General features: G+C 32.7%; 1 protein-coding gene and 1 long non-coding RNA gene across 6 annotated transcripts in view; one reads left to right on the top strand and one right to left on the bottom strand.

Moving 5' to 3' along the window:
• Nachralpha4 (nicotinic acetylcholine receptor alpha4) overlaps positions 1-21,396 on the top strand; it is a 367,080-nt gene that overhangs the window by 12,748 nt on the left and 332,936 nt on the right. The window lies entirely within an intron of this gene.
• On the bottom strand, positions 79-5,416 carry LOC139986420 (uncharacterized). The gene is made up of 3 exons (XR_011799640.1): positions 5,238-5,416; positions 3,140-3,372; positions 79-371 (listed from the first exon to the last, which is right to left on the bottom strand). It is a non-coding gene; the product is annotated as an uncharacterized lncRNA (long non-coding RNA).

Here is a 21,396-nt window from a genome sequence, read left to right as displayed (position 1 = left end):
GAGTAGCTCATAGAGAAATAAAGGAGAAAAACTTAAGAACAAGAGAATAATTGTAATAATTGTTTATTGGAAAATTACTATCACATCTTCGATATCGTCTGTACGACGATGCTATCGTCTTCAAGCAGCTCCTCTCAAAGGCAAATTCTTTCAAGTCAACTTCCTAACGTTAAACTTGTGATTATCTTCAAATCCGATCAACTTATCTTCGCTCTCAAGAAGTAGCTTCTCCCCATTAATTTCATGTGCACCGTGCTAAGAACATCATCGCGTCACGTAATCTTTGTAGTGTATTGATGATTGGCAACGACGCTCTTCTATAATACGGTTAAATAGCTTTATACGCGTTTTAGTTTTATTTGTAATGGGGCCTGTATATAAAGATATACATTGTTAGCTTATATAGAATTATACAATGATATAGATGTTTATGTTTATGTATACAAGAGTATTCCAAGTTTAAACGATCAAACTTCATCAATATATTTCGAGTAGAAATAACGAAGAAACGTAATATACGTTTACGTACACGCTTTCTACTATTATTAATAATTATTTAATGCGCATTGAATGAGTGTATTATAAAAATAGAAAAGTTTTGAAGCACTGGAATATAATTACAATGGCACAACCAAGTATACCAATTCTCTTGCGTTAATGAATAATACACACAACATAATGTTAGTTTAACATAAGCCACAATAACGTTCCATGTAAATTATGTTTATATTATACCTTAATGAGTGTAGCTGTTAGTTTGGTTAATTCATTGTTGCGAACACAATATTTTACTATAAGCTAGTTATCATTTGCTTCAAAGGCATTAACTTATTAATATTACAACGAAATTGTAAACAACTGTTTAAATTGTGTATTATACGAATCATATATGGCATTTTTGGATATTAATTTAAATTGTGGAAAAACAGATAAAAATTAATCTTGAACAATGTATGCTAATATCTGATAAATATTTCATTATACATAATTTTACATATTATACGTATACATATTTACATATTATTTGTCTAGTGACAGCTTGGTTACAATATTAATTAGTTAATTGCTTAGAAGAAAATGTTAAAATAATTTGTAGTAAAGCATTGTACTTGTAATTTCGAACTAACTTTCATCGAACACTCTTTTGTGCTTGTACGGTTTGTTCAAATATAGTTTTCAACAGAAAAAGCGGAAACGATGGTAGATCTCTTTTTAAACGTTTTCATTTTCTGTTCACTGTAAAATTGTGCTGTTATCGTTGATTCCTGCGTGAGATGCCCACTTGCTACGAGGGGAACTGATTGGGTGCTAAAGCGCTTCTAAAGCACACGAAATCTAGCGTGATCCGGGTTTCAACACGCGAGGGATTACAGTTTGATCGAATCGAAAAAAAAAAGGTAAAAAAAACAGCAGATATCGAAGTACGAGTAATCGTAAATACTGTAAAATCAATTCTTATAATGTTGTAATGTAAATTTTCTATCACAAAATGATAATATGTTTGCAGTGTACTATATATTAATATCATATCGACAGATAAAAATCAAATTTTTTCTCGCTAATTGATATAATCTTTCGTACCTATTTATTTTATAACCACTTTTTTCAATAATTAGAAGGCAGTTGATGAATATTTTTATAACGATAAAGACCAATAATTTTAAGTATGTATATAATTTATTTATGTAATTATAGAAAAGTTAGAAGACCATAGAATTTGTGTATTTCTCGTGGATTTTTAAATTGATTAACAATAACTTGGCAGCAGGACATAGTGAAAATGCAGAAAGTTCTGTAGTTCACAAAGAAATTGGTAGTTCACTTCAAAGTTTCTCTACTTTGTATTTCAAGTTTTGCAGAAGTTTCTCCGTGCCATTGTCATTTGAAATTTGCATATTTTTTTACTTTAATCCCGCAGCGATGTTTGATTCGTGTGGATTTAAGGAAGAACCAGATGTTAAAGATTTCGAAATCACGGCATTAAGAAAATGTTCTTCTTACGTTAGGCATATAGTAATTCAATTTATGAGAAATATATCGAACCGGGGGAAAAAGATATTGAAGTAAAATATAAAACCGAACTTTCCAACTTACAGTACATTCTAACAAAAATGAATTGTTGATAAACGTAGATTTACGAAAGTCTATAACACAACAGCGTTATTAAATTTTCCACTTATAAAATAATTGTTGACGCATCATTAACTGTAGCTTTAATCTAGCCCAGCAGGCGGTTTATTGAATTATTTATTCAGTATACTTTACGGCTACTATTAATGGAATCATGCTTACATTGTAGGAGCAGAGTAAAGTATAATCTGCTAAAATGTTGTTTCAATATTTTATGCTCAATATTTGCAATTAATTTTTATGCAAACGATATTTTCATCCAAATATCCAAAATATTTATAAGCTATTTTCTTACGGTGGAACTAAGCCTAATTTTGTATTTAGATACAATTAACGTAGTTTATAGTGCAATAAGAAAGGTGAAGAATATGCATTAAATTTTGAATATGTGTTTTTCCACTATTGATAAGACACCGGGAAAAGGAATGATCGTACATGAAAAATAAGTCAAAAATATACGAAGAATTCTTTCCATTTGAGGCTTTATTTTCAACGAAATCAGCTTCGAAAATTTATTTGTTATACGTCAATTTGGCCAGCTAGTAACTGAGTACGAGTATAGTTGCAATATTTTTTATCTTAATATCAATGTTATCTATTTAATATACATATTTATAATATCTTTTTTCTGAGGCAATTGAAATGAAACTTCAGATCCAAAAATATTTCTGTTAGCGTTATGACAGAATATACTATTAATTAAAACTGGGATTCTTATCATTACGGTGTTAAATATTTTTGTGTACATCATTAAAGAAATAGAACCTAAGCAAACATTCTGTTCATCCTTTATTACAATTTTATTCTAAATATTTTCGTGCATTTCAATTTTTCGTAAACGCGTAAGCATCCGCAGTATACTTATAATTCTAATTGTAAATGACCTTTGAATTCGCGGGACGATTTAGTTTCTCAAGTCCCGAGCAATCAGGAAGATTCATGAAAGTTGGGGAGGAAACATCTTAAAGAAATTCTGTTTGATTTACGTAGGACATACCGATCTACGTACGTTCATATACAGCTATTCATGATGTTGACGTAGGTATTGCGAAGCTGGCTCCATTGTCAGGATGATCTATCATAAGCACTGTACTCTATGCGCAACCCTGGCAATATATGGACCAGGTATTCGCAACACAAATGTGTCGCTTGGATTGAAGTTCTCGAGGACTGCCGATTGAATTCCATTAGAGTTCATTAAGGCGTATTACGAAGTCCCCGCGGTGAGGTGATCCATCGATCCTAAATCGAGCAACGAAGTTTATTAGGAGGAGCGAATAGTTGAGAATTTAAGGTTGAAACTTAGACTTCCTGTGGGAGTGGTCATATTGGTTGCTACGATTTTTTACACTCTGTCAATGGCCCGATAAAAAAAGCTCTTCATCAAAAGTTAGATGCTATCGAATAGCCAGTAGACTATGAAATCGTCGAACAAAATTTTTGTTGAATAAAAGAGTCGTCTGCACTTTTTTAAATAGCATTGTATAATTCTTTCTAGCCAATGTATTATATTCGAAAACACTGAAATCTACGGGTACGAATTTCATTAAATAACTTGATTAGGAAATTGTCTTTTGAAATTATTATTGATAAACTTCTTTACTGACGTCTAATGATAAGTCCAGACGCAATGTGATTCGCTGATAGTTTATAACTAAGTGTAGGTAATATGTGCATTTATGCGTTAGAATTTATTCGCGTTCCTATTTTTGTAAATATCTGTGGGTGAATATTTCGATAGATTTTCGGATTACAGAGGTGAAATTTTAAGGAAATACTAAAGGTAATTTGATATTAATAGGAGCGTTAGCGAACGCGTCATGGAATTCTAGAGAACTTTTCTGTAATTTTAGGTCACATAATATAGTCGCTGCCATTTTCAGCACATTATGTCTACTGCATAGTACTGCAGTGTCCGAAATTCGACATTGCAGAATTTTTACAAAATAGCAAAATATGCAAAATAACGTTAAATTTAGTGATACTGAATTTGTGAGGTAATTTAACGATTAATTTTTTTCTAAATAATTTACTCTTTTTTCTTTTAATTAGAAATCAATGTTACTTTTAGAAACATATGAAATGCATCTGAAACAAGCTTTTAATAAGTAATATTTGCAAAAAGTATTAAAATTTTGACTTAAGCGTAACATTCTACGATATATTTTCTAGTTTCGATGGATGTGTATTTATCAGTGTGTATTTTAATAATGTATTTTAATTGTATTAAAAAATGATGCTTGGAAAAAATGTATTCTCAGATACGAATAATGAATTCACTGGCAACACGGCCTGATTTTCAATTGATCAACAAATTTCCAAATCATTCACTCATTTCCCTATTAATGCGACAAAACAGAGAGCTTTTGGTAAAAAATACACGTATTTACGCCATATGCAGCGAACCTCTATATCTTCAACAGAGATGAACTCATTTCATTAAATTATTTTTGTACTTAATCGATTCAACCATAAATTCATGTCCCTATTGATCTATATAGCTTCAATTTACATTTCCGAATATTTGTATAATTTGAGAGAAGATGAATAGTACTTGGACGCGTACACCGATAATAACAGTATAGATTTATATCCAAAAAGATATTTTATGAAAAGAGCTCTAGAGCTTTGGAATATGTTTACAAACTTTCAAAAATCTTTTAATAAATAAAGCTACTTTACAATCTATTTTTACTTTCCGTAAGATATTAATCATTCTTAGGACGTCGCAGAATTCTTCCACAAAATACTATCAGTGTTATAAGTAAGTTATTAAATATGTGTAACTGTTACGACCGTTCGCGGGTAGACGCGGTCGCGAGGAAAACGCGTCAGCGAGAGGCGTAAATTCTCGCTACGATTCGAATAATCGACGCCGCGAATTAGTCGTTCCCCTGTTTCGATTAAGATAACAGAGGTAGTTCAAATGAATTTAACACTGAATTAGCAGGGTTAATATAAACTTGTATACTTAACAATATTTAAAATTATAATGAACACGTCACAAATTATTTAGCGATAAGTTTGTTACAGCAATTCGGCCCGACTTTATTATATTTCTCGATGTATTCGTTAGACTAAGCGACTTTAATTTTATTCGTCACAACCTCTCAATATATTACGTCTGAATCCTCAAATGATACTGATTGCCCCTTCGATTTTTTCTTTGTCTTCTCCGGGAGACGACCCCCACCACGCTCGGGTCACGCCACCTTCGCGTGTAGATAAAATAACGGACCGAAGGCGAATCGACGTTTCTACACTCGCTGCTTGATGACAACTACGCACTTGCCATTACATTGTATACATTTCGCCGGTCCTATAAGACGACTTATCTGCGACACTGTGTAGTACCGCGCGCGACGGTAGGAATACGGCCAATAGTAAGCCTCGTGGTGTAACAGTAATAAATATACAGAGCAACAACAAACTTGATTACCGTTCGATAAAGTACAAGAAGAGAATGGCGAGACTTTGATTTAGTTTCATTTTAAAATGTTATATTTATAAAAGATTGAATTTATCGCATTAAGAAACCCACATTGATTTTTTCTAATTTCAATTGATCTACGAATTTGCTTATTGTTGAGGTTGACTGATTGGGAAACGAGTGGATGAATTTGTAATAGAAAAATATATTAAAATAAGTATAGGTATAAGTACAGGTATATTACTTATACCTATTATATAATACTTATAATATATAATATATAAGTAATATATAGGTATTATATAGTATTATATAATACTATATAATATAATATATATATTATATTATATAGTACTTATACCATATATAGTACCAGTATGCTGGTCTAGATCCTCAGTCTTACAGTGTTACAATACAATAAGAAGAATGATAAAGGAGCACGTTCATATATTTATAACAATGGACATTACTAAAAAGTTAACTTTGGTGTGTAGCTCTAGCAGAAACAGCAATAGAAATCTAATTATAGCTCTTTTTCTATAGACCTTGTAACCCAAAACAAAATTCATATTAAAAGGCACAATAATATGGACCTCTCCTTGTTTTCAATTTTTTTGCTTCACTAAATTCTATTTTCTACGTAACAGCGGTGTCCAGGTCACGGGTATACAAAAAGAAAGGTGTAGAGTTCTTCTTGAAGTAATTATTTCAACACTTTTATTAATTCCTCATACATAATCATTTATACTTAGTAGTTTTTTATCTTCCCTAGTAGGAATTTCACAATATGATATGTGTTAGGTTGTCCGAAAAGTTTCTTTCGTTTTATAAGGAAATAATAGACGCAGAATGTTTTTTGTTTTATATTAGTTTATTGAATTATGCACGAATAATAATAGAAATATAACGAAATGGATCATATCTAATTCAATAAAATAATATAAAACAGAAATTGTTGTTCATCTATTATCACCTTATGAAACGAAAGAAACGTTTCGGACAACCTAATGTATATCGATCCTGAAAACCGAAGGACCTCGACAGCCTGTCCACGCTTTAGGTTAATCTCTATTTAATCGCTATGTTAGACGAGTATCACTTTATATCGTATTTTTGTTATACCTCTGTCATAAAATTCACGAATTTATAATATAATATATAATATATATAATATAATATATATACTATTTGCTTCTCTTTACGCATAGAATATGCTGGAGCTGATGGAAATGTTTCATACACTTAATTCGTACATTTAATGTGCCAAACTAATGTAAAGTCTCCCAAAACAAAAAGAAGCAAATAGCGTTATATAAACTGGCGAACTTCATGAGAAACTATCGCCATTTATTAATTCGCGATAAAAATTCGTCGTTATTTATGTTGTTTCTCGATCAGCCGAGAAATGGAAATATGCAATGGTCATTACTCATCGTTATCGTAAAAGGCCGTTTTCTATCGAAAAAGACATACTTTCCGCAGGTGTCGGTAGTTCTCGTACGAGAACGGGATACTGGAACTCTACGAAAGTTTCGCTGACAAATCGTCGACAATCCAGAAATGTAGGTGCACATTTGCGATACTCGCATAGGTGCAGGACGTACCGTTAGAGAACTTTCGCCATAACCATTGTTCATTCAGCTGACACGTACGGAAAGCGTTCTTTGTTTATATTTCCCTGGGTAATCTAGCTTTCTCTCTCTCTCTCTCTTTCTCTCTGCTTTTTTCTTGTTCATCTTGTTTTGTTCTCTCTACGTACTTCCTGTCTCTCTTTCGACCCCCTTTTTACCCGACCCCGTCGTCTCCACGATTTTTCTCACGCGCGCATTTTCAATGTCTATGTGCGTGCATGTCGGCATATTTTCAACTGAAACGAACGTAAATTTTTGTCGCTGCTCCGTCCTCAGAAATTACGCTCCATTGCGACAACTGACAAAGCATTCTGACGGCTGTTCTAAAATTAGTGTGGGAATTAGTCGGTTATATCAATGTTCATTTACTACCTTTTAAACATTTTAACAAAACAGTATGTTTTATCAGAAGAATGTATTTAACACGTTTTTTCATTCTCATTTTTATTCTTTTTCGAGCAAAAAATTTCATCAATCTATATATTTTCGTGCTTTAACCATTTCAAGTCGTTTGAGAATGTTTACATTCGCATAGTTTCCTCGAACGAAAGCAAATACGTTTAGTAGCCTTTTTGTCCCTTCCGCGTTATCGTCAACGATTATATTCATTTTCTACCTTTGATTTCGTTATTATTATTCGTTATTATCTCTTCGGGGTAAATGGATCAATATGTCTCGAGATAGGTGTCTAGCTTTTAAAAAAAACTGCCGAGGATGCTACAATTTTCTTCGCATTGCTGAGACCTATTAAAAAATGGAATTATAAAGTGTGTTCCATGTAACTGGGCCAAGTTGTAGCTCTGAAACGATAGATGATAGAAAAAGTTTTATTAGGCAGAGTTAAACGTATTCGTCTAGCCTGCACATCTAAAGATTTGAAATTTAGCTATAAATTATTATGTGCACCAAACCAGTGCAAGAGTATTGCTTTGTATTTTATAAAATTGTAGCTAAAATATCTTATAAATTATTCAATATTGTATTCAATTGTATAATATTTTCTTACAGAGAGTGGTAAGGTGCATTGATCGGTGTACAAATGAATTTATAATAACATAATATTTATTAATTTTGGCCTTCGCGGCTTTGAAATGGACTTGGCAACTTCTAAACACTCATCCATCTAAACCTTCACATACGTTCTTATGACATATAGCTCAATATCCTGTCTCTACTTCGTGACATTTATAAGTCATAAATATGCTGCTTATTGCTGCCTCTGACTTTGCACTTTCATTTTTCTTTTTCTCTAAGAGGAGGAATATTTTTCTTCCCCAGTTCCTTTCACGTTACCTCTCAACCTCCGCATTCTTTCGCATTTCGTTACATAGGATATAAATGAATTTATATCTCCCATCCAAAAAAAAAAGAAATGCTGTTTCTGCAGTGGACACGTACATCAGCTTGAATTTTGCCGCATGAAAATTTGTTGTTTCCTCTACCACTTCGGAGCTATAGTTTGGCCGAATTTTGCGAAACACCGTACGATATCCCACTTTGAAAGTCAGGCTTAGTTGAATTTCCTTGAAATTTGAATTTATTATAGTCCGTACTATCACGTTATTGCGTTCACCGCTAAAAGAAATTCGTTGCGGAAGGTTTTAAAACATTCAGAAGATGCTGAATTCCTGAGTTTGCTCGCGACGAAATTAATATTCTCGACTCAGACTAGATTGGCATAATATTATTAAGTTGCCAAGCACCTCGACGTCGGCAACTTTCAATTAACTTAAACGCAAATCGTTAACAGATAAATCCATTGAGATCTGCAGCTATGTTCCCCTCGGATATGATTAACCGCATGGTAAATGAACTAGATACGCCAGGCACCTGTTCCATAGCTGTCTACGATACTCCCAATGGATCGTAGGCCTCGTCCAGCAAATCAAATTAAATCATGCTGCAGCTCGATTAAATACCAGCGGAAACCTCGCTTACACCTATTTCAAAATGTTCGCAAGGCCCCGAACTCGATTAACTACGTAATCATCTACCAGTGACGGCAACCCAGTGACTATCTCCTGCGATTATTGCAGTAATAATTAATACGCGTTAAACCTACAACTCTACCGTCGTGCATAGCTAACATCTTGTAGTTTTCAATTTAAAATCGATTGGAATGATATGATTTAAAATGAATTTCAGGCAATTGTTTTAATATCACGTATTTTCAATTATCTGTTTAATTAGAAAGATTTTGAATGAAAAATCGTCTGGAATCATGCGTTTTGGAAATAATATTAGACAATCATTGTAATATCATATATGTTACTCACGTTATAAATTATCTATTAGAAAGGTTTTGAATTTAAAATCGATTGGAACAACGTGTTTTGCAATGAATTTTAGGCAATTGTTTTAACATCAGGTATGTTAAATTATCCATCAAAAAGATCTGGTAGGAATTTAAAATCGACTGGAATGATGTGTTCCAGAAGTAATTTTGTCTTTGTAATTTAACAATTATTCTCATGTTATATACGTTGAATCATCTATTAAAAAGATGTATTTCCTTTCCATCAATTTTTTGTAGTTTCATACTTTTGGTTTTGGCAAAGGTTCAATTTTAAATTTAATTATTTATAAATTAGTGTATTAGTAATTAGCACTGTAATTAGTTACTTGGCTTTGTTTGTTCTAATATATATATATATATATTTACATACATATAATATAATAATAGCCATTGAATATTTGAACTTGATATTGAAGTTTCATCTTTTAATTACTTTCCTAATTCTACTGCTATCTTCTCAGATGAATATCTCTAATAATATTACAACATACATTTTTATCAATCTTCAGAAGCATTTTTTTGTAAGACGATTTGTTTTAAGATGTATAAAACACTGTGAAATCGCAAATATCAAATATCTTGCTAGATTTGTTTCCCATCAGAATAAACTTTCTTGAGTAAATCATAATTGCGTTATAATTTACCGAGAATACGTTATTTATTAACGTTTAGTTATATATAGAATTATAGAATTATGTTTCAATAGTATCATTATAAATGATATGTATATGTGTATAATTTTATAATGACATGGGTGTATATGTACGGATTAAACATATGCGAATACGAATGACTATATTTATGGAAATGATCAATTAATAGAAATGGAAATTATGGAAACGAATAATAATGAAATTAAATATATTCAGACGATAAATTTTTGTAATAAGATCTCCATTAACTTGTACTTACACATATATTACAATCAAAGATATGCTATAGTACCGTGAAAGGACAATAATTATTTGAAAGTGATGTTTATTGAGTAATAATAAATATTAATATTACCTAGATAAGTAGTAAGTGAAACAGTAAATTATTTATGCATTTATACATTTTCTAGCAATTAACAGAAATCCTTGCTTAGTATACATGTATAGTGTTCATAGCTTGTAACATCTAAAGATGGACAGAGATGCTAATCTAAATATTTAACTTGTTATTTACATTTATCAGTCTAATATATCGACTAAAAGTGTAGCAACTGTCAATAACATTGTCAATGTGTCGAAGTTTTTGGTCGAAAACAGTCGCGCAGCTGTATTGGCAGTTGTCTCTATTAATAGTTTATTAACTTTAACTAGGCCAGAGTAGTTGAACTCCCGATATTTTCATCTTTGACCTCAGGATTTATAGACTCGGCGTGATTTTGAATACAGGCGTTATTTATCGGGGATAGCGTGTAATATTTGATATTATCGAGTGGCTGTGTAAATACCATGGATGCTCGGTGCTCCGCCACTTAAATTGGAATCGTTCAAGCGTTTCCTATTGGCATTGCGAATTATCTGAACTGCACTTGCATTTGTTAAATTTCTGCTATTTGCGAATAAACTTTCCCACATGTTACAAAATATCACAGAGATCCAAAATGTTCGAATATCGTAGTAGCGTTTGATTTTCAAATTTCATTGCGATTCGCGTGCGAGTAAAATCGATGCAACGCTTTATAAGAAAGGCAAAACAAATGTAAATATTTGCAACAACAAATAGGAACATTTGAGTAAAGGATTTAGGAAAAAAACTTTATAAGATATATTATCCTATGTTGGATAAGTGCCATAAGTCCAAGTTCTTAAAATGTTCACTGCGTCATATGTGTAATATATATGTATATATATTTAGCAATATTGTATTAAATGGTAATATACAATATATGTAGTTGAATAGATTAATAATATTATTATATTATAATTGATTGTAACAAAGATAATTCTGTAAATGAAGAAAGAAAAATACACTTAGTTAAATAATTATTCTTGGACACGTAACAAATTAATCCGTGTAAAGTTTTACATAATTAAATAATTCGATAATTTTATATAATTCATAAATATGTATAGTTTAATACAATTTTCTTTCTAATAAGAAGTATCGTAATTTTCAAAACCATCTTGTTTATATTAATATATCTATTTCGGTAACAATCTCGATGTAAATACAAGGTCTATTAATTAGATTAAATATACACGTAGACGTAGATACGATACGATGAAATAGAATTTATGCATTGCATAATATCCCGTATTCTTAATTATGTTAATTGATTTCATAAAAATATTACGGAACGCACTAAGCTGCATCCTCTTTACAAGCAAGCATAATTTACATTAGAATCTCGATTTAAACGCATATCATTTACAGAAACAAATTTAATATAGAAAGTATAATGAGGAGTTGTTACCGAAGTTGACTAATTAAACGTTACGAAACGGGATCACGGTTAATGCAGTTTCGTAGCGCAGCAATTCGAATGAAAGCTTAGAAAGATATGAAAGGAGAAAAAAAAAAGTTCGATTGTGCCGCCTACGTGCACAAGGGGATAACCAGGAAACGAAAGAGGAAAAATAATCTGGGAGAACAATGACTGCCTGTACGTGGAACAAACGAGCAGCCGGCATGCAAACAGAAAAGTCGTCTGACAAATACAGTCAAGCGACCACTTAACCTGCTCCTCGTCTGCTTTGCCTTTGGATTGTGGCGGGCCATTAAAATATTATTAAATATTAATAAAACACTGTTACTCCAGCAAATACGACGCTTGATAATTTAAAAAATCATTTCCGTTTGCAACGAATGACCTTATTCTCCATTAAAAAACACGGAACGTCGTACAAACAATATTACTTATTGCATCGTCGATCGTTTTAAATATTTACATCTTGCAAAACATCCTTGTGGAGAATATCGTTACTGTGACGCTCGCATTTATTTAACAACGAAAAGAGAAATCGTTACGAATTACTTTTATTCACAACATGAATTTTTGAACACGCTTCTAACTAACTTTTCTCTCGTTAAATTCCAATTGTACTGAAAAAAAAAAAAAAAAAAAATAAACAGTGGCCGATTATATTTAACTTTGTGAACATATATTTCCGGAACACTTTCGTTTAACAGTTTTAGTATATGGTGAATTAATCGCGTAGAACTCGATGTAATTGTAAGGAATACCTGCTACATAGTGAAGGTAAAAGTGAAAGTGCTGATGAGCCAGAAGGGATGGGAAATCATTACGAGTTACCGGGCCCAGCAACACGTCCGTGACCCTTTCGGAAAAAGGGTTCCTGGCAAGGCAAACACAACCATATTTGATCGTGGACGAGTGGAAAAACATGTGTGTGATGAGAGGACAGAAACTCTTAAAAAGGAACACCTTGGCAGAAAAAGGAAGAGTCGTCGTTAGTTGTCGTTAATTGTCATGAGTTGTGAGTTGTCGTTAGTCGTTACGAGTTGACTAGTTGTATTGATTTAGTTGCTCTAGTCGTAAGTTATTACTTTATTCAGAAACAGTTTTAGTTAATTAGTTATAGTTTCTCTGTTCTATCGTTTGTAAATAAATATTTATATATAAAATAAAATCCCTGTAATAGGTACGTATCGTTTTGTATAGTATTATAAATTGGCTTTCGAGAGTGTTTCAAAAATATCGAAAGGTATAACAGTGGCAAGTTACACTAATTGAAAAGTACATACATATATCGATGAGAGATTGTAACAGCGAGTATACATATGTGAATTTTACTTCAATTTTTGGAAGTTGTGTGCGTGGTACTCCTGGTACACTCAGATTATTATTAACGAAACAAAAGGTACATCTACCAATATGCTTTAGCACCTCTTCGTTCGCTAAACTTGACATGACAATCCTGTTGTTTAATTTTTCATCATAATACTTATAAATATTTTATAAATGTTTGCATCATTTGCAATGCTATCGCAGTGAGTATCTTCTTTTTAATGAAATTTCGAATTGTGAAATATCGAAGTATCTGTTGCGGTATATGATAATTTTATGTACCATGATTAAGATTATAGCAATGTCAAATATTTGCGTTGGATTAATTGCAGATACTATTATTTTAATTGAATAAAAATCATTTTATAGAGTGTTAGACTTTCACTGTCGGCACTTGATATTGTTATTTGTTTCTATCTGAAGTTTCTCTTCTATGGATATAGTTTGGCATTTATACACTTATATAATGTGATATATAGTTTATACAATATGGATATAATTTTTCGATAAATATTGTAGTTTGTTACTGCAAATAATCAGTTCAATTTAATCAAATAATTATTTTATTCAATTAAATTTATTCAATTAAATGATCAGTTTAATTTACAACAATTTAATCAGAGAGAAATAGCTGTCAGAATTACTCAAATCATAAGCGATTAGTTACAAGAATAAACCGTAGCTGGTAAACGTATTGCAATTAACAGAATTACAAATACAAATAAGGACCCGCCTGTAACTGTAATTAAATCTGTTCTATTGCGCCCAACAATAGAATTATCTTAATTTCCAAATCAATAGATTACATGGTCAAACTTAAACATACAGTTCGTGGTGCGATAATTAGTAGCCGTACTTTGTTTCATTAAAATCGCTAGAAGACAAGTACTACTTCATCGCAACCGGAGCCTGATGGCTACGTCCACTTTAACGATCCAGCCAAACTCACGTTAATTAGTCGAGATTCACATCGCATGCTCTGGCATTCAAGAACCCTTAAAGGAGTGATCGCTTGTCAAGAACTATTTTCGAAGCTGTGGAATGCTTGTAATCAAACCTTTCGTACATGTATATACAACTATTCTATCCACCACTTTTCGACCAGTTCTTGCTTTGTTTGTTTTGTTTTTTAGTAGTAGTAGTTTATGGATATATTTAGTTTAATTTGGTTTTCAGTAAATAAAAGATTTGTTTTTAAGGAAACGTCTCATCGTCGATTAACTTGAGCTGATCCATATGTCGATACGAAAGCAAGAAGTCGTTTCCTTCTAATAATTTCCTTCTTAATTGTGTTTTCTGGTTCTTTGATTAAATTCAATTTCAGGTTGTAATACAGATTACTATAGCTTTTTAAATATTCATTATTTACATTATTTGTTCATTGAATAATTATAGATTCATAATTACACAATAATTTTGATAAATATTGCTCGTAAGTAAACCGTGAACTTTTATGCACATTCATACTTTTATAAACACGGCTATAGAAATGAGATCTGTTTTACTCGCGGAATATCAAAAGCTTCTTTAATTTAGATATTTAACGCGCTTTTGCATATTGTACTGCATATTATGTTCATTTCCACATCTGTAAATTTTCCACAAATACATAAGTATCCGCAATCAATTAATAAATAATTGAGCGTTGCAACGACGTCAGTAGCACAGAGTATAATGTATATTTCTTAAATTAACTTCAACATCGAAAGGATAGTTCATTAGAGGGGAACGCAGTTAATGACGCTGCTCTTTCACTAAGAGGAAAACAAATACCTTTTGTCCTATTTTATCAATTAATTACAGATAGTTTTCCCTAACACGATGGCATTCTAAGCATTCCTAATGGACAATTACCACGTAAATTCTATCGGGAGTTCAAAGCGTTAGCTTGGCTTGTTTATTTTTCACGCCGTGAACGAGAAAACAAGGCAACTTAGGCGAATAAGGATGTCTCGTCAAAGCTAAATTGTTCTTGATGTATCCGAAATCTGTTCGGAAGATAATGCGACTTTACCATAGATTTACCATAACGCGTAATGAATACGAAAAAGTACGGTCTTATCTGAGTGTTCACCGATCGGAAAGAAAAACGAATTCGACGTTGACTGTGTTATTAAAGAACGTAAATTGAAATGAAATAACAATAAGGATCTAAATGTTTGATATTTTATCTTAATCTATTCTAGTCATCTTAATTGTTTGCTAAAAAAGTACATTTTCGTTAATAGAATTTTGTATGTACAGGATATCCCACGTCTCAACCGACAAGCTTTGTCAACGCGTTTGGAAACTTATTTTGAGCAAAAGATGTTACGTACAGTATGAGTCGATTCGTCTTTATTTTTTAGATATGAAAGGAAAAGTAGTATAAATCAGAAGCTATTTAACTTATGATGATAATCGTTTATTTCAAACTATATTATTACGCTGATTTACACTAGTGTATGTTGATTTACGCAAACTTTCCGAAATGTTCGATCGATATAAAACAAATATTACGTCAACGAACGTATAGCTCGTTTCAACGAGTACGGGAATAATGTGCTGTCTCGACAACGAAGACGAATGGAGTAATATTTTGAGCTGAAGATGACCTCCAAACATGTTAGCATAGACATCCTCTATGACGATAATATAATTTTAAATTATGATATTTAATAATCTTTTATAAGCCAACTTATCATACACGCAAATTCTGTCAGATACCCAGATGTGTCGAAAATAAACCTCATGCTCTATCTTGCTGAAAAATTAATTACCACGGAACATCAACGAGCTCATAGAGTATCGCACGAAAAATTGAAATATGAGGACATTATTTGTCTCTACGCATATATTTTACGTGACAGATTCACAAAATTATTGGGACAGTCTGTATATATACAGACGTACAAAGTATCCCTATTCCTTGACGTATCATCATTTTCATAACAAAATATTCTTTTACAAATAACGTAAATACTGTTTTAAATCTTTGACATAATATTACGTGATATTCTGTAGAGAAGTCAGAACAGCTATTACTAGCGCATAACAATCTAAAACCTCGCTAGATGCTTGGTCGTTGTCTAGAGTAGGATACGTTAGAACTGCACCGAAGACTCATCGCAACCAAATTGCCTCTGAAACGTCTCACACGACGCAACGAGATAACCCCGTATCGTGGCGTAGCACTCTGCGCCATTTACCGTACGAGACAACGAAGCCGAGCATGTTGTATTAGCAATGTGATGAAAGAATACGCGGTGTTCACTTGCTGATGCAGATAGTTGACGCCTAAATCGTGTTGGGAAATGATTTATACACCAGCATGGAAAAATAAAGGATCACTAAATTTTCGATGCAAAATTGTCGATATCTAAACTGTTACATTCGTATAAACCTTCGTCGAAACATCGTAACAAAATCGCACGATTCACCTAAGCTTGTCTGAAATTTTAAAGCATGACAGCTAAACTTTCACAAGTCCGAGTTGATTTTTTCAAAGATGATTTTCTTACACTATTTAGCAGGCGGGAAACTAAAAATAGTTTTTCTCAAGCTTAAATGCACCAAGCACACGTACTATACGCAAAGTACAAGTCCAACTTCTTCCTGGCGTATTTTTCGTTGTTTTAGTGTCTGCGGCACACTGCATTGAAAGTTCCATAAAGCGGCGATAAAAAGTCGCACATGAAGTTTTAAGAGGTCATCTGTAAAGGAAAGACTTCAATCTTTAAACTCATTGTGGTTTCAGTCATAAGAAACATTTCCAATGTCCGTAGAGACGTTTTCATTTGTACAATTTTCGAGAATCAGAAGCATCTTCGCTTTTATATCTGCATAATGTAGAAACACCTGTTTCTAAAAAGGTTGTAGCTTCACATCAGTCAACGAAAGATTCGAATCGGGAGTGACTCATATTGTTGCGCCTTCGAGTGTCAACATTGTTTTGGTTTGCTACGTTCAAAGGTAAACAAACTCCGGACAAAATATTATCGCCATTATTTGTAATCGTCGCCCAGAGTTATGTTTGTACTTTTTATAATACCACCGGTTGATACAAATAGACGAATATATTCTCTAGGACAAGCAGTATAGCGAATCATGTTAGAAAGTCATACAGTCGAATAGCGAGCGTAGAGTTGAACAGTAGCATTGTGCGAGCGACGATTACGACCGGGATATACTGTCTCTGTACTTATATTTAAGATGATTTTAATATACATTGATTATTACAATTTCATTACTCGTCTCTTTAATAAACCCACCAACACGTATAATAATCCATCTTAAGGTGAACTGAGGATTGTGAAAGTTAAAGCTTCACGCTTTAAAACGAACCACACTGGATTTTTGTACCACATCTTTTCACGAGTTATAGCAGTTTAAACATCGAAAATTATCATCAACAACTTAATCATTATTCACTGTTGAATGTCAATGTAGCACGTATTATTTTACTGTTTGATATACGTAAGAAATATACCGAAGCAATGTGCATAAGTCGTTGAATTAGTTTTTAATTTTACTAATATTAACTTGAGGTTGTTGATTGTTAAACGCTTCAATTTGGTGCAATTCGATATAAAATATATATTTTTCTCAGAAAAATATAGCAAGAACGTGAACTCTTGCAGAAATGGAACTCAGAATTAATAAAAAAAATGTTTTTCAAAATATCTAGATACGATCGTTGATAACGCATTTCAAATAAGATTTATGACGCGAACGATATTATCTGATGAGCAGAAATTTTATCGATAGCACAGGTGGAAAGGAATTATTTGATGTTTTATCGACAGCACTGGTATTCTAATATTAAACACGAAGTTCATATCTGAATTCTTTCTCAAACAAATGTAATAATGTCAATTTAAGAAATGCAGTTGTTCCCCTTTCATCCGCAATAATGCGAGTTCATTTGGATTTAATTGCGCAAGAGATGTGTATCATAAAAGAAAGCAAACGTTACTTGGGTTAGGAATGTTACTGTTTTAGATGGTTTCAAGTAGTTTCGTGTTACAAAGAAGGATGCTCGAGACATGTTTAAGTCTAGCAAAGCGTCCGACTGTTTTCTCAATAAATGAACAGTTTTTGTTTTGTTTGTTTATGAAAGGGATTTGGAGTGTACGAAAGAGCGAGAGGATTTTTTCATTTCACGAAAGTAATGGATCTAGAAGCCAAATGCTTTACATTTCAAATTAACGTGATGGAAACATCGTAACGTATTTCTACAACGAAATGGATCACCTTACTTTAAAAGGAATTGTCATCAGCCGCTGACAACCGCGCTGCTTTCCTGCAATATCAAGATTTTTTACTTTCGCGAGATATTTGTCATAACCGATATTACGGTACACGAGGCAGAAGATATTTATTACAACCATTATTGCAACAGGCATAAGTAGATAATATATTACACTCGCGCCTTGTTTCTGCCTAATATGCATCTAACAAAGCTAAAATAATTTTCTACCGTGCTATCCGATATAACGTTTCACCGGAGGCTCAATTAATCATCCTTCTCATCAAAATTCGATCCGTTTCCTTTACACTGCGAAATAACGATAACAAAGCTGGAGCCAGCCTGGATATTGTAATTTGGAGAATATCGCTGATCTTCGGGTGAAAGGTGGAGGTATTATATGCCGGCAAAACTTAGGATTACTTCGATCTTTTCCCGTTAGGCACATAAAGTCTCGAAGACAGAAGGAAAGGACAGACAAAATAAAAGGAAAGAAACGAATGTTCGCGGTGCGAGTGACGAGGAGGTGAGAGAGTCGTTACGCGAGTAGCCTATTTGAGAAAATATCGACGAGCACAGAAGGAGAAAAGAAATGGGATCGTGAGAGGAGTAGGAGCGAGACTGGAGATAGAAACAGCAGTGGGAACGCTGTCTAACTGAGAATCGATAGAAATTTCTAGTGTGCGCGTCGCGAGCCGCGATATCCATTTCTCTGAACAAATGGCCCAGTATCGTAATCTTTTTCAAGTGTTCGCCTCTTACTCTCTCGTTATTTTTCGATATCCGACTGCCCCGGAAGTTTGACCTGAATCGGAGACAGGCAGGCAAATAGAAATAGATCCTCCCACGAAGCCTGGGTGGTTGAAATTCCAACGTGTAAATGCTTTCGCTATGCTATATATGAAATGTATTTATAATGCCGAGATCTCAAATATACTTTCTGTTGCGGTGCACGTTTTGGTTACTTTCACTAGCCTCTGTCTAGCCAAGTAGATACCTTGGCGTGAAATATAAATTTGTTCAACGATTCGATTAATTTCCCGATGTGATATTTCTTATTACAGACGATCATTTTCCAGGCAAATCTTACCGAGAAACGTAAAACGACAACGTTATATTGAGTTTCTTTTCTTGCCTAGAATTCTTCGCGATATTAACAGGGATACACACGTGTATGATATACGTATCACAAATTCATCTTGTTCTGGAATAGACGTACAAAATAGTAATATAATATTATTATACTCTATTATTATCTTATATTATATTAATATTAATATATCAGTATAAATACCACAAAATATTAATATAATATATATTAATTTATATTATTATTATTATATTATTATATATATAATATATGATATATATTAATATATATATTAATGTAATATTAATATAATAACGTATATTAGTATTTCAATATATGAAGGTTTCAAAATAATTACAGTAAAATATCTGATAGATGTTACTCTAGTAAAATAAGAGTTTGCAACGTTTAGTGAAAATGGTTATAAAATGTTGTGAGATAATAGCTTGGTTAATATTTACATTAATAGATTAGTTAAGAGATTAGTTAATTTGTAAGGGGATATGTATAGGAATAATATATCAGGAGGATATACGGCTGAGATAACAGTTACATAGTTTGATAAGAGGAGTGTGTAAATAATATCTATCAGAAGGATGTACATCGAGAGTGCAAGGTAAAGAAGAATAAAAATTGCAAACCGAGTGCTTTTTCACGACCGGCAGGCTGAAATATAAGCTATTATTATTGTTATAAAACAATATTAACGATGCTATTAGGTCTGGATGGGATATATCTTCAAGTAGATATATATTTGTCTCTTCAAAATAGTTTATCCTGTTTCCTACGTGGTTCTTTAATGTCAAAGCTGTGTTCGGTTTTGCGTTGTATTTCTGCCTTTGTGCTTTTTACATTCGTTCTATGCGCATCCGAAAATGATACCGGCACAATACATAAGCCTCTAAAGGAAAAAAATGTTCGCACACATCGTGTTCGTTTTCTAGAAAGTGGTTAATTCGCTGGAATTTTACCTCATTAGTATTTAGTAATGGTTACAGGAATTTACAAGATCATACTTTGCTAGGAAGCCACTGCAGATTCGATTCTCGTTTTGGCGAAGTGATTAATGGCGATGCAGTACAGACAATGGTGGAAGTACGTACTTAGCTACAGAGGATTTTTCGTTGCAGGAATTGCGGGACGTCTTTCTGCTTCCTTCTCCCAATGGTTATCTGTTCCGTAATTGCGACAATTTAATTAATCAGCGCGAGCAAGATAGATAACAGGTAAAATCGAATGGACGATCAGCGTGATGAACGAGTATTGCCGACAACTGCCTTAGTCCGTAAATGATTAATTTTATGGATTAACGGGAAGTATTGGAAACGAAGCATTACACGTAGAAATAGGGTTTAAGGCGGGCCGCTTAGCTTTACGCCCGAATTTTCATTCAATCATTGCATTAATTGCAACGTTTTCTAAACGGAAAATTGTCTTTCTTAAAGATAGTTGCAAAATCAAATATTGCATGCTTTTGGTCAGAAGTTGTGAAAAATGAATTAAACTACATATGTTCTAATTAAAATGTAGTAACTTTTGCATACTTCTAACGAGTGAATGATAAACATTAAATCCTGTTTTTCTCTATGCAAAGTTTAACTTCTATAATGGAATCTTTTAGTAGAAAACAAACAAACAGCTTTAAAGCGTAAAAGTACAAAGTTTGCGAATGTGTGATATGGTAATACGCAGGATGCCTCGTCTGAAAAGAGCCTATCGCTGCTATGATGATATCCAACAGTAAACGATTCTGTCCGTTATCTCATCTACAAACGAGATATATAACAACGAATTATTTTTTACATTTTTTTACCTTTTGGAGACATTGTAATAATTGAAATGGGCTTTCATCG

Source organism: Bombus fervidus, chromosome 4 (assembly GCF_041682495.2).
Source record: "Bombus fervidus isolate BK054 chromosome 4, iyBomFerv1, whole genome shotgun sequence".
Taxonomy (NCBI): domain Eukaryota; kingdom Metazoa; phylum Arthropoda; class Insecta; order Hymenoptera; family Apidae; genus Bombus; species Bombus fervidus.
The sequence above is the reverse complement of the archived record's forward strand: the minus strand, read 5'-3'. Positions and strand labels throughout refer to the sequence as shown.